Raw genomic sequence first — 15,648 nt, forward strand, 5'->3', positions numbered from 1 at the left:
TGCTGGCAGGTGGCTCTTGGGGAGGTGCAGCCTTTTTGTGCTTGACTACACTAAGTTAATGAGGTTTTTGGTAGCTTTATGTATGTCTGTGACGGACATCTTTCATAATCATAAGTGATAAAACTATACCCACAAAACTGAAGCAATAAAACTAGATTTTGGAGTATCACTCTTTCCTACTCTCTGTGTAATAACAATGGATTTGTTTTAGTGGTGGGAGAATTTGACCTTTGCGTTTCTGTTGAAGCTTTCTAGCCTAGTGAGATGGACTTTTGTATGACTTCACAAGGCTGTCAGTGGGAATTGCTGCATATACAGATGAGAAGGAAAGACCCTCAAAGACATTTCCTTTTTTTTTTTTTTTTGCCAATATTTATCCGCTTTTGTAGAAGTGAGTTGAATGCTCTCAAAAAATCCTGGTTTGATCTGCTAGTAAGTAGGACAGATGCTACAAAACTAATGTAGAGCCCTCATTAAGGTTTTTGCCATCTGCATATCTATGTAAATCTGATGAACGGACAGCACTAAACACTATCCTAAATCCTTGCACTAATTCTATTTTGCACTCCTAATTTGAACATAAAATAGTATCTTGAATGTGAATTTCTTAAAAATATTTAGAGCTTTTCCTTGTTTGATAAAAGTTCTTGCCCAAGTCTTTTTTTCGCAGCCTCCTTTGGACTTAAGATATTTTTTAAAAAATGTTAAGGAAATATTTTAAGGAAGGAATCTACTTAGTTCTAAGCAGTATTGCTTCTAGATGAATTCAGAAATAGATTGAGTGAACGGAGAGAATAACACGTTATGTCCAAATAGTTGTTCTTGAACCTTGCATGAATTGAGGACAGCTTTATGAGGCAGCAAGCAGTGGTATTATACTAAACCCAGGTTTCTATGGTATAATGTGTCTGTTTCAAGTGGTAGTGACTTGAAATGACTTAGTAAATAGGTTCTGTTTAAAATGTGCTGTGGGGAGGAGAAAGAAAAGAAAAAAAATAAAAGGAAGATTATAGTAAAGTAGAAACATTGAAATGTTTTAAGCTTGTCAGTGTAAAAACTGTAAAAGTGAAAGGATGCTCAGTAACTCTAAAAATGTTTTGTTTTGTTTTTTAAGTTTTTTAAAAATAATTACAGTTTTTATTCTAGGAATCCTAGCTTATGTATTCAGCATGCTACCTAGAGTTTTGAGGTAGAGTTATTGTACTGTCCTTGCTGGTTTCTTCCGTTAAGAAATAAGTGATACCAACTTGCTAGTAAATCTTTTAGCACCATAAAGTAGAATATTTTGAAATAACTATTTAAGAGGTACTGTATGGCTGCACATAAAGCATCATCTGGTGTCATGAGAAATATTAAAACTCCATCTGTCATTTAGCATTTTTCTAAGAAAGAACTTGTAAGGGATTTGGAATCTTATCTTCCAGACTATTAAAAACGTGCCCTAAACATTTAGCTCATTCATAAATTGCAGTAACATACTGACTTTGTGTTTCAGGGGGAGAAAGAAATCTGTTAATTATGTAGCACAGAAATGTTCATCTGTTTTTGTCTAAACTTTGTCACAGTGATGGCCCATATAGTTCTAACCTGTAATCTTCAGATCATTGCTTTGTGTGGAATACTTAATCTTCTGCCAGTTAGCAAATTTGATATTATGCTTTTACTCAGGTTTTATTTTGAGGTTTGTTCCAGTTTTTTTCTGTTATACAAAACCAGGGAGAAAATGGGGAAGTATTTCTTCCCCTAGAAATTTAGTAGAAAAGTACATTATACTCTTTGACTAAATCATAGGAATACAGAGGATAGCATTGGAATGGCATTCTACCTACATGATGCCATACACTCTCCTCATGGTGTTGGTGTAATCCCTTTTGTGAACTCATCAAACATTTCAAAGGACTTTAAGCGTTGAGTAGGTCTTTGTTATAGGCTGTCTTCAAAGTTCAGACCTCTGATTTCCAGATGACTGGTGAAATTTGAAAGGTTCATTTTTATGCCATTGTTCTCTTTGACTTAGGTAGCTCCTCTCTTTCTTCTGTGGTGTTTGTTTCCATTAATGTGTTTATAGAGAGCAGTCATATTCTCTGAAAACTTTGTTTTACTTGGCTAAACAAGTCTTACTGTGAAATAAGCTTTCATTTTCCATCTGAGTTTTCTTTCTCTAGCTAGTCCAATTAGAATTAATCTTTTTTTTTTGAGCACGGAGAAGTAAAATTTCATGGAGTCTTCTAAGTGAGATCTCACCATTAAGAATTTCTTACTGCTTCTGAAATTTATAAATACTGCCTTGAGATGGATGAATTATGCATTTTACTTTTTCTTTGTTCTTTATCACTTTTTCGTATCTTCTTATTTTTGCTCTAGTTTCCACCTTGGTTATGAGTTGCATGTTGGAAGAGATTGTTTATCCCAGTGTGGTGGTTCATTTGAGTGTTTAACATTTTGGTGATACCATCTACCTCAGCTTTTGTTCTCTCTGTGTTACACTGACTTCTTTGACTTCCTTGGCACATATTGTCTCTTTATGTTCTTTGTCTGAATGAAACAGTTTGTTTTGATGGTTAGTTTTCTCTTTAAAAGGTTGATAGAGCCATTAGCTTCCAAAAGTTTTGGTCTTGTTAGCAATTGGAAAAAAAACTTTGTGGATGTATGCTTATTACCTGGAGTGTAAACCGCAACCCACTATCTGGAGTTGCACACCCGCTTCTCATGAAAAATTTGCAAGAACGTTTTATTTGTTTTGTGTTATAGTCCCTGTCTTCCGCTTGTACTCTAAGTCACTGTATTTCTCTGAAATGAATTTTATGAAATGTGCAAAACTTCTGTTTTGTGTTTGTTCTTGCTGAAATGTGAGTTGTCCTAGATGCTTGTTCTTTTTAACAGCAAAACAAAAACTTCTGTATCTTGACTGCTTTCTTTTCATCAGTGATGTTGGAAACTTTCTTAGCATTCAAAATTTGTGCCAGAACAGATGGTGAATGGTGGGCTTTTTCTGAAGTAATGTCAGCTAAAATAACTTGTGCTGTTGGCAGTTCTTCCCTGTAAAAGAGTTTTTGCTTAATTGTCACACTTACTTTCTCTTGGGAAGAACTGTGTTATTTAATTAATTTTTATTGTGAAGATATGATTTCATTATTCTGGACCTGGAATTGTTTCTAATGGGACATCTTCCTCAGAAAGCCTTTTTTAATATCTGTGGCACCTTCTGTTTGCCTGGATTGATGATGTTGTGAATTATTTAACTATTACTATAGCTTGAGATGCCAAGATCAGAACAAATGAGCTATCTGCATCTATGCCAGGATACAGGAGAAGTTGCTTGTACCGTGAGCGTCTGATAAAGCTGGCTTTTAAAGGTTGCTACTAAAGAGTTTCCTCTTCCAAGCTGAGGGCATGCTTTCTGTTGATTGTGTGCACATGCAAATAATTGTTTCTCCATGACAATAGTAGCCACGGCGATGCTGGTTTTACCCGTCTTTTTGTTTTTAAGTTTTCAAGACTTTAATATGAGAGGAAGGAATAGAGCGATAGCCTGTGGAGTTCTGTGGAATGATTTCCTCCGAGAGTCCTGACTGGTTGCGTGCTGTGATTCAGTGTGGCTATGAACTCAAGTACAAGCAAATAAGATCTACGTAGTACTGCAGTAGGCCCTTGTAGAAATTACTTTGTTGCCTTTCCTAATTTCTAGAAAGCCTTCCTGTTGTTAATTTCTGGTTTCTTTTAGTGTTCTCGGCTCCTGAGGCTCAGAAGCTTCCTTTTTCTTCTATTTTTGCTGCTACTAATGGAATCTGTTGTTGATCATCTACACCCATAGGCAATCAGAACTACTGTTAGCAGTTCTTTCTCTTACTGTTCAGGAAACAGGTGGATACATAGAGCATGCCCTTAACACATAGTGTGGGGCTGTGCTTGAAGAATCAGTATAGTTAGTGAGGGTTTCAGTTGAGGCACTTTGCGTGTAGCAAACTCAAATGCAAACTTCTGCAGTGTATTCAAACATGTAAGTTTTATCTCTGGTAAGAAAGTTTTCAGTGCTTCTGAGTACAGTGGTAATGTTTTTCCTACAATTGATAAAAGTAACATCCATTTTTCCAGTGCAAAGTGGCAGACTTTACAACAGTTTCTCAGTTGTAAAATTGCCCTGAGTAAACATACGAGACTATTGGTAATTAAAGAATATACTTTGTTTCAGTTGAAACAAATACATTACATAGTCCTGACAGAAAACAAGTAATAAAAAAAAGGATCCCTGTGTAAGCCACACTACAAACAGGCTTAATTTCAGAAAAATTGGAAGACTGGTTTAGCACTTCCAAGGTCAGCAGCATTTTTCATCAGTTTGTGGTCAGTCTTAGATTTTGAGCATTAACTAATCAAAGGATGTTGCTGTTATTGCCCTCAAAAATCTTATGATTATAGTATAGTCTGTGATTTTATTATTTTAACTGAGAGGTTGTTTAACCTCTGGCGTAGTTTTCTAAGGATTAGTGTGTAGTAGAATGAAGGGAAATGCTAAGTTTCTGACACCTTAAAGACCAGGCCATTGGAGAGGAAGCATGTTGGGGCAGAAGCAATCAACGTATTGTATGCACGCATTTTGTATAAAAGACTTCAGACAATTGATATGCTTCTGTGTAAGTAGGTAAATCCACAAAATCTATGATCTTCTATGATTCTGTGATCTTTTTTTTTTAAATTTCTCTTGAGGAATTAAGATTGTGATTCAGTGCCAAAACTTGAAATGACTTTTCAGAAGCATATAGTGAAATAGGACATTGTCTCTCAATATACATATAAATAGCACTTACCTTTAAAAAATAAATAAAAATTTAATACATCTTAAATATTAGATAGGAGACATGTAACTACTTATCCATGTGTCACCAGTATTCTGTGTCATGTCCTTATCCCGTTAAAATATTTGAGAGTAGTGGTATTGAGGAAGGAGGCAAGAAAACAAAAGACTCTTTGAAAGCATTTGAAATGGGCTCTGAAGCGGAGCGTAGTTTTCATGCAGTCTGTGGATAAGCTGGTCATTATTCTTGACGCGAGTGTAACAACAGCCTGCCCACGCCCCCCGCTCCCTTCTTTTGCCTAAGCGGTGTTCTGTGACCTTTCTGTTCAGTTTTTAAACATCAAGAGGATGTTTGTAATAATTGCCTATTAGAAGAGTGTTCCATAGATGATGCTGGAGGTAGAGACTTTTGTTTTTGTTGGATTCGTACTTTCTTTTGGTGTTAAGTGTATTTATCAGTAACTGTAATTTGGACATAACCATGAGATTCTCAGTCCTTGAGGATTAAGGGCTAGAACATGACAAATAACTGAAAAAAAATTATTGACCTGGAGAAATGGATGTTTCCCTAAAATAGTCTCCCAGCAGCCTTACACAGCTCTGGGGTAACAGACTGGAAGGTCTTGAGTGTCGACATTATTCTGAGAGTGAGTAAAATGCAACCAAGTTTACTAAGAGCTGTTGCTGTACTTCGTATCTAAAAGGTCCACGCAGCAGTTTCAGTGGTTGGCATTTCATTGCCTCAATCATGTTTCAAACATCAACAAGGTACTCTTCCGTAGAGTTTTGCTGTGAATAGTCAAGCTGATAGGACAATGGAAAGTCACATACAAATGTGACTGCTTTTAACATGATGTCTTGGGTTGAACAATACTGCACAATTTTCTCAGCGATGGTAAATCACGTACATCTGTGCCAAGGTATCTTGCTGGTGTCTGCATTACTCAGTAGAACTGCCTGTTTTGTTCCTCATAATAGATTTCATTTTGTTTTGAGACGAAGAACTGCAAATTCAAGAAAAGGAATGGATGTTGTATAAGCAGGCGCACATCTGGAGGTTAGGCACTGCTCTATCGCCCAAGTATGCTACTGAACAAAAGAGGGAGCGAGAGCTAGAGCCATCTAGCTCTGTTACTGAGTGAACGTGTCTGAAGTCACTGTTCAGTGTAAAACCAAGTGCTAAGTGTGCTTGTGGCTTGCCAGTCAGGTCCTCGAGTGATTTAAATGGAGGAGTGCCAAGTATGAGAATCTGAAGTATTTCTGAGTATTCATTGAAGTGAGGCTTCAGACATCCAGAGAGCTTTACTTACAAAAGCTTGAGAGCCTTAAAAATTCCTGGTATGAATTTTAAGATGACTTGCTAGACCTATCTTGACCGAAAGCTGAATGATATGAGTATATTTGCTAGCCCCGTGGGGGTGTCTCGAGAAACTCGTCTGCCAGGTACGTTGTGTGCTGGAACTCGGATCCTTTATAAATGGTTCGGGAGTCACTCTCATTTGGAAACCTGACCCCAAGTAGAAATATCTTGGAAACTTTGTGTTCTTTGAACTGGATGTCCCGTTTGTACTTGAATCCTATATAGGTGCTTAGATTAATTTGTGCCTCTCAAGTCTTAAGATTTATATGGAATACCTATTAATGAAAATTTTACAGGGCGTTGCTCAATGATACCAGCTGAACTTGAGCTACAGAATTTTATACTTTGTCCTGGTTGCTCTGAACAATGAGACATCATGTGCTTCACACTGCTTATACGTTAAACATTGTTGTCAATGTATTTCCCTCCACAAAGTGTCTCCAAACTTCTATTGAGTATGCAATAGTTGCATCTTCAACTGGCAGTTCATCATCAAATTTCTTCTAGTGGGGAAAGAACAACTTAGCTGTTACGTAGTGTTGTAATTTATTCACAACTATTGAAGGCAATATAAAGGTCTTGCAGACCCAGTAGAAATGAGCATGTGACAGATGGGAGACCAAAAGGTGATTCACTTTAGCATCCCTTCTTCTCCCTGCAAGTTTATCCACATTTGCCAAAGTAATCCCATGAATAGCCATCCTGTTGTCTTTGAATAAGAGTTTTAACAAAGTTTTGAAGGTTTCTACCACACTTGGCAATTCATGATACAGTAACTCACTCAGAGTTACAGTTCAGTTGTTCAATGATCAGCTGAGTCATTTATGTAACTAATCTGAGATGACTGAGTCAAGATTACCTTCTCTGGTTGTTGAGATCATACCTTTGTCATTAGGCTATGTGACACTTTACTACTTTATTATTTGCTCTTAATGGAGTACGACACAATTCACTATATGTGGAAACAAGTTTTCTGCTTGGAGTGCTTGCTTGTATGTAACTTAGCATCATAGTCGTACTTCTTTCTGAGTTTGGAAAGTAGGATAGCTTGATTGTTACCCTAGCAACATCCATAGGAACATGCCTTGAAGTTCAGTCCCTTATATGTCTCTCATGCTACTTGCTACTACTTAGTTAAGCCAGAGCAAATTCTCCTTTATGAGATTTTTTTTTTTTTTTTTTTTTTTTTTAGTTTTACAAGTTCTGTACTCTGTCCTTATTGTCAAGGCCCTCTTTAAACATTCTTAAGGATCGTTTTTTCAATTCTTGAACCTTGTTCTGGAGTTGCTATTTTAAAGGTCAACCTCCTTTCCTCCTTCTTGCAGTTGTGGGTTTGTTTGGGGTTTGTGACTTCTCCCCTTCCTTATATCCCCTTTCAGTGTGTGGCTGTTAGTGTTTGAATCCAACGAGAAGATACCTGTGTGGCAAACTTTTTTCACAGGTATACAGTTATTACAAGAGTGCTACATGCAGATATTTTTTAGTTCTTGCATCAGAATATGAAAGGCAAAGATAATATTGTCTAAGCACATCAAACCTGCAGAGCTCAGAACTGAGACAGATCTTTGGAGGCAAATGTGAATGAAATGCTAAGGTAAGAAAACTGGTTCCCAGTCTTTTGGGGGATGGATTATAAGTGATGTCATTCAGCAGTATATAGCACTATATCAACGTAGTGCAGCATCGCTAATATGAGAAGGTCCAGTTAAAATAGCAAAACAGGAGATATTTTTAAGCCTTTAAGGCAGTTCCTTCCTGTGCCATTTAGAAAGTAATTGATTAAGACTGACTATATTTTGGTCTCTAATGTGATTTTGTTGTTCCGTCTAAATCCAGGTATTAATCTGTCTCTCTTATGCAGCCATGTTCTGTTACTGTTGAATCGGCATCCTCACTTTGGGGATGTTTAAATGTGTTTTATTTATCTTTGCTAGGACAATCTGCATGCACAGGCCCTGTTTACTCAGGTTTGCTACTGGTGGTCCTGGATACAGTCTGTTTCTACATAAGTTTTCTCGTTAGGTAAATGACCGTAAAGACTATATAATGAACTCTGCATTAGTTATGCCTCGCTCAACTAGCATTTAGACAGTACTGATCATACTTTCCAGAATATACCTGTGATTGTGATCCGCTGAGCTGCCATCTGGAGCTGTATTTATGTTTTCACTGAACAGTATGCTATTGCAGAAACTCCTTGCATCACTGCTGCTGGAAGGAAGGTTCTTTTGGTCTTCATTCATCTAAAACTCTCTTAATGACACTGCTCAGCTAAGCTAAGTGAGTTAAGGGGAGACCTGTGTATGTTTGAAAGGGCATGTGGATAAACGTTGAAAGATGTATTGTCTGTTTTAATTTTCATTCACCACTTTCTCATTTGCCCCTCTTTGTTCCCAAAAGGACTGTGAGGTTTTCTGGAGATTTTTGGTTTGGGGGTTTTCTAAGTCACAGAAGCCTCAAATATATAGGACTTGAGAATTAACACTGAAGATACAGATCGGGTGAAAAAATCCATCTGGTTTCTGATCTTTGAGAGTCAATAAATGCATAGCGTGAATGTTAATTCTTTGAGATAAAACATTCTGATTTTCTTCTAAAGTGTAAAAGTGATTCTCAGATTTGTTTGCTACTATATGAACATATTAATACTCAGTACATACTATTTCAAACAATAAAGTTTTGTCCAATCTACTTAAAATATCAACTTTATCTAAAGCCGTTGGTAAATTGAAATAAATTGGTAAATAACTTGGTAAAAATACATACTTCGACTAGCCTAGGGTATAAAACTTTTGGTTAGACTTCATACAGCATGAATCTTAACAAAGCATGTTTTTATTTCACCTTACATTACCGTTGCATTTGGCAGACTAAGTTGTAGGAAGTTGAACTGTTCTGTTGGTTTGCTGCTTTAGGAGACTTAGGAGGTGTCATTGAAATTAAAATGTCTCGCTGTTTTGGCTCTTTGAAGCTACAAGCAGGCAAAGTTGTCCCTCCATGAAGGTGCGTGAGTGGGTTTTGTGCAGAAGCAACAGATAGGCTTTTAAAATTCAGTTCAAGTGTGAAGCAAAATTTTGTGTGACTAAGTAAAGAGATGTAGTGATGTGATAAGATTGCTTGTAGGTGCTGCTGTTTTGAGGAGATCGGGGGAAAAAGCACTGCCTGCCTTTCCATCCTTGGGAGCGCCGATTTGGGGGTTTCATTTCCCTGGGCAGCAACTTTCATGAAAATTGACAAAGGCGGTAACTTTTTTACAGGTTTTATTGCAATTGGAAAGTAGGTTCAAAGCATACTGTGGAAGAAGGGAGGGAGTGCTACTAGAGTAGGCTGCTAACAAATCTGTTTCCCGAGGTGGGGGCTGAAATAAACCTCTCCTTTTACTTCGGAGTGAGGAGACTTGAGGGTGCGTCGTGCAGCAGTATTCCTCAGTCCTGCTTACTAGTTATCTTTGGAGCAGTTAATGTACATCAGGCAAACAGATGGCAATATTACTGAAATTAAAATGGAATCTAGTTGTCATTAAAAAAGATAACCTGCCTAATTAATTGTGTTTTATTGTGGTTACTAAGTAAAACAAAAGACTTCTGGATGGAAAGGGCTTTATAATATTTGTAGCTAATAATATATACAGTCTGTTATAATATACACAATATATACAGCTATCTCATATGGGTCTACAAAATCCCTTCTGTTCTAGAGTGACATCATGTGCTGTAACAAACCACCACTTTTATAGTAGGTTTCACATGTATAATTAGGTTTGGAAAATAACGTCGTGAAAAAGCTTCCAAAAATATCTGGACGTGAACAGCAGGGGAAATGCAGATTAAGTAGTAAAATACATATTAGAATACTAAATTGATCATAATGCTATCTTAGAAATTAAAATCTAAAGGAACTCTGGACTACCTAGTATAATGTTACCTCTAGTTTTAAAGGGTGGTTTTAGAGTTGTCTCAAAGTTCATATGTGAAATTAGAACACGTAAATCAACGTTCGTACCTGAAATATCTTGAAAATTTTATTTCTGTGTTTGTTACAGTTGCCGTTCAGACTAATGAAAGAATAGCCTCGTCAGGCAGCTTGCTCACTTTTATTTGGATGTGCTAAATATTTAATAAGGGTAACTTTCCTACACATGTGACTGTACTGTACAACAAAACCACATATTCAATATGTTTCTTACATTCCTTCTCAGCAAGACTCTTAATATCCTTTGATTTTCTTCTCTGGAAAGCTGCCTGTAGTTGGCTTGTATTATCAAACAATGTGAATTGTAGTACTTTCAAATATGAATTAAGGTATTAGATCCTTTTAAACAATGGGTACTGTAACAATAATCCATATGCAGGGAACATTTTGTAGGTGGAAATTTACAATACAGAAAATATTTTCAAGTATTATTTTATCACTCTTCTATATGGAGCTGAGAGGAAAAGAATATAAAAAGTAATAAGTACTCAACATCCTCCAGGTTAAGATCAAGAATGTATTAAATTTAAATAGTATTTACTAGTATACTAATATTTGTGAAAATTTGCAGTTATGAATAAGAATCATACCTTTAAGGAAATAATGTAACGTTTTCTCATGCCTCTCATATGTAGAATGAAAATGATTGATAAACCTGACATTTAATATTTGGCAAGCTTAAAGGAGTTTCTGCCTTATGTTCAGTAAAGTGATGTTTCTTTAGTGAAACCATATTTAAACTGTATTAAAATGCATAGAGATACAGTGATACTTCATAAATGTGGCATAACTAAAGAATGTTCACAGATTTGAGAAATATGTTATGATTTTTTTGCCCTATCTCCTTTTAATTAAAAAAAAAAAAAAAGACTCACTTTGACTCCAGTAGGCTTGGCCAGTTTCCTCTCCTACCCCATGCCCCCAGAAGGAAGCTAAATTAATTCTGTCCATAAAAAGATTAAAAGCTGATGGGGTGGGCAGATGTTTTCTTTTCTCAAGGGTGAAGGAAGTAGAATAAGGTTCTCTGGCACGTTTGAAGATGATGGGGGAAAGATGTTTTGCTTCTAGTTAAATTGCAGAAAGGTATTTATGCCTTTGATAATTTTTTGGGGGGGATTTTGGTGGGGAGGAAGGACTTTTAGTCATTTGTAAACTTTTGTGCTTTGTGACATTATCTTGGTGGGGGGGGAAAGATGTATTCTGGTTTTACTTATTAATAGTTCATTCACTCTAACACCTGATCTGTAACAAATTTGTTATACTTCAGTGTAAACTTCAGTGAAGTATTACACTTTTTAGTTCCTTGTTTTTCACTATAAAATATTTAAAACCTGGAACTTTTCTACATGGAAAGGTATATGCTTATGTAAATATGGGTTCAGTTAGTTTTCAGTTCTTTTAATCAATATTTTAATATTTTCCATTGCTAAAACCCTGGCTGAAGACATGCTTACTCCTTATTACCAAGCCACTGGAGGACAGGCTTGTGGTGGACCCTGTGTGCTTTCTACCAGTACCCACAGGCGTTTCTGATATAAACTGGTTCTTAGCCACTGTAGCCTGTCATTCAGCCGCTGTAGCCTCCAGCCTGCTGCTGACCTGGAGCTATTTAATAGTTTAAGTTCACAAGTTACCTACCTTTTTCAGCATCAGGTGGATTCCCATCTTGTTTAAGGATTTTGTGACAAGTAGGCAGACTTACGGAAGTTCCTTGGCACTCATGCCAGTGTCTAATCAAAGAAAATAGCTGTGTGTAGCTTTGGAGAGGGGAAGAAAACCCTCCCCTGCATCTGAAATGTGACCTTTTTTCTTTCTGGTAGCACTAGAGTCTCAGTCAGTTAGTGCTGGTCCGGGACTTGAGGATCTTCTGGAACTTCCTCCCAGTCTTCTCTTGTAGCTGCTGAGTGCCCCGATACAGGATTTGTTTTAAAGAGTTAAAATCTTAAGTTATTTTTCATGTGTAATTAAATACCTCAGATCATTCCAGGGTGAAGCTACTGCCACCTGAGTGTGGCTAGGAGTCATCAGGAAGTTAAGAGTCTTTGATTGTCTAAATTTTCCTGTTAAAGCAAGCACTCCATACTTCTGCCATTCAGAAAGAACCTTTTCTCCTTAATACAAAGGATGATGCAATCTAATATGGCAATACACAAGTATTCCTTAAGGCTATATCTAGATCAAGGCACTCAAGCAAATTAAAGCAAATTACCAAAGCGTACAACATCAACATTCATAAGTTATAATGCATTACATTGCCATTGGCTGGTGATGTCTTTAGGAATAAAATTACTTTAGTTAGCTGTAGTTTAATTTCCTTGGTTTACAGAGAGTGAAGGCCAGTTTACTCCTGCATTAGCAAATGCATGTGGGAATTTAATGCATTTACATTAATAGGCTTTGACTTCTCACCTTTACTTGAGTCTTTGTAAACCTTGATATCATTGGTTAGCCGTTGAGTTCGGCAGCAGCTTCCCCGGACTGTCACACACGTTTCCTGCTTCTCTTGTTACTGAGGTCCCATTTCTTAGTGTTGTGTGCATGGTCCCTACTTTTATGTAGCATGTTTGGGGCCTTTTAAGTTGAGAAGATAATAGGAAATTAAATTGCTGTGGATGTTTAATAGAATGACTTTATTTTAGGGCATAGTCACTCCTTTCACACTTCAATTGTTGTTACACAAGGAAAAACACTAATTTCTAGCACTTAAACTGATCAGTTGTAGCCTACCACTTAAAATTCATCCTCTCATTTACTTACCTAAGCTGCTTAGGGCAAATATTTTCTGTTACCATTTCTTTGGTGCTTGTCCTGCCTACATATGTCCCCAGAAGTGTGACTTTCCTTGGTTTTGCATCTTTTATCTCTGTTTAAGAGAAAGAGATCTACTATGTAACACTTGCTGAAGTGTCTCAGTTTTAAAAGTTTAGAATAATGGACAGTAATTACAAAGTGTTTCTACTGGGTTTATGTTTTTCATTTAATCTAGCTAGCAGAAGCATGATACATTTATTGATAATTTATACTCCCATACTGCATATGTGGAGGATGGCATAGTCTCAGATTAAAACATCCCTATAGTTGAATCTGTATAGAATAATTTCTGTGTTCTCTTATATTTTTCAGTAAATAGGGAAGCTCAGGTAACATTTCTGTGAATTATTGGATAAATTTTATCAACTATTTAGGGAGGGAGTATTGGTAATAACAGATCTTAATCAACACTTTTTTTAATACTTACTGGAATTTTAAAAGATCTTTGGTACATTGTCAAACCATTGAAACAAGCCAGTTTGATTTGGTCTAGTATCATCTGATGCCACTGTTAAGCAAAGAGTTGGTTTGCAATATATGGCCAGTTCTCTGGTGACATCTGAAGGACTCCAACTTATTAGTAAGTTTTGAAAATACTGTATAGAAAATGCAGAGACAGTTCTTCTTTTTCTATGGCAACACATCTCATTGTGATAATTTTTTTTTCACTTCAAGTAACTGATAAAGCCAGTGTAAATATGTTCAGCAAATATGTAAAGGTATTTTTGCCTAAGAGTCTTTAAATGTCACAGGAAAAAAACCAACCAAACAAATTATCTATCACCTTACATTGTACATGTAGATACGATAAATGGTGTGAAGGCCAACTACTCAACCTTCTGGCACCGTCCAACTCTGCAATTTATCGTAACTTTAAACTGGATTGTAGTTGTATATGCTGAAATGATTGTGCCAGTGAATATTTTTTTATCAACACTTAAAACTGATGAAAAACTACTTTGCTGTGTCCTAGCTAGTGTATGATGTATGCATGTACTGCTCTTTGCAATTCAGTTGTACACAGGTGGTGAGAAAAAAGAAAAGGCACTTTTAATGCTCATGATGGTCAGTTTTGTCATGACCGTTCTAGGAGTCATCTGCTCTGTGAGTAAATCAAATATGAATCCAATTATTATATTAGTACTTCAGGTGCTGATACTCACAAGTCCAAGAGAATATTGTGATAAGGAATGGGAGGGGAAAAAAACCCCTGTATTCCATATAAAACCTTTTACAATGACAAATTTTCAATACAAATGTTTTTCTTTTACGGAAGTGGAAGAGGTAAAGTATTAATATTTGGTTGTCATAAGGAGTCTTACATGCAACAAAAGTAGTTTCTCTCAAAAGGCTCGATTTATGGAATGTGTGCGGATGCTAGCTGGAGAAAGTGTGTGTTCATGTGTGTGAAGTTTTTTGATGAATAAGAGGAGAGGTAGGGAAGAAATGTAATTGTGTACTTTATTTTATTTCTTCCATTCTGCTCCACTAGCGTGAAATTTGGACAATAAATCATTTGAACTGTTTAACTTTAGTATAAAATGAAGGAATGGTGGAAGGGGAAAAAAAAAAAATGGTTGAAACACCCAGACAGTGCAATTTTTAATTAATATGACAACATTGTATTATACTCAGGCTTAAAGCCCCCAGATTGTTGGCAGAAAGCTGTCATTCCTTTATTAACTTTCATTAAAAGCTGGATATCCTAAGTTGTTTGCAGCATCCATTTCTCAACTGAATTTTGATTAGAGAGAAAATCATACCTTTGCTGAATGCAGCAAGCAAACTTGCCTACTTTGATAGGAGATAATTCACAACTGAATAGTATGAGGTAGTAACTGTGGCTTTTAAATCTGCGTAAATTATAATTTTAGTGTAATGAAAGAACTGTGATTATCTGTAATTTTTTTTTTTAATGTTTTGAGAATTCAGGAAGAAGATTAACTTTAAAAGTAATGTGACTAACTTCCAAAATAGATAAACCATCTCAAATTTGGTGAAATGATAAAAGCTATCTGCTGCATCAACTTTTAAAAATCATTTCAGATTTGAAAGAGAAATTTCTCATTACATTAACAGAAGCATTAATGAATATACTTTTCTGGTGAAGATACGTTTAGATAGGAACAGTGTGGTTTCTGTGGGTTGGTTGGTTTTTTTGTTTGTTCTTTTTCTTTGGTATGCCTCAGTGTGCTTACAGCATAAGCTTTGTAATTTGCTTTTTGAGGGACAGATGTGCTGTCACCTCAGGTATGTATATGATACTTACTTTTATTTTAGAGTCTTAAGTAACATTAAGAGTACCTCTGAATTGTCATCTTGTTTCTTTAAATTATTGGGACATAAATTTGTTACTCTTTTCTACATTAAAAAACAATCAATAAAATACAATACTTTGAATTATTCAGAGACAATACAATGGCAAATTGGTTATTCTTCCGATTCAGGACGCTGGATAATTGAGTTGAATTTTTATGTCTAAAAAAATCAATGCCTAGATGGACTTTGGAGGAATGCCTATAAAAAGAGTGGCATTTACATTAAGTGGCAGTACTAAATTTTTAACTGACTCACAGATGGTGTTTTCCAGTGTTTCATTTTGGTTGTGTCATCTTACATCACTTTGTATGTTACGGCACAAGAGACTTATATTATGGCATAGATTTTATTTATTTATTTTTTTTTTTTTTTTTGTATACTAGATTCGCGC

The 15,648-nt window shown here is 36.1% G+C and overlaps 1 protein-coding gene across 1 annotated transcript in view; it reads left to right on the forward strand.

Annotated features, from left to right (window-relative positions):
• Nucleotides 1-15,648, forward strand: part of CDC73 (cell division cycle 73) — a 105,259-nt gene that overhangs the window by 35,365 nt on the left and 54,246 nt on the right. The window lies entirely within an intron of this gene.

Source organism: Chlamydotis macqueenii, chromosome 8, assembly GCF_036417535.1.
Source record: "Chlamydotis macqueenii isolate bChlMac1 chromosome 8, bChlMac1.mat, whole genome shotgun sequence".
Lineage (NCBI taxonomy): Eukaryota > Metazoa > Chordata > Aves > Otidiformes > Otididae > Chlamydotis > Chlamydotis macqueenii.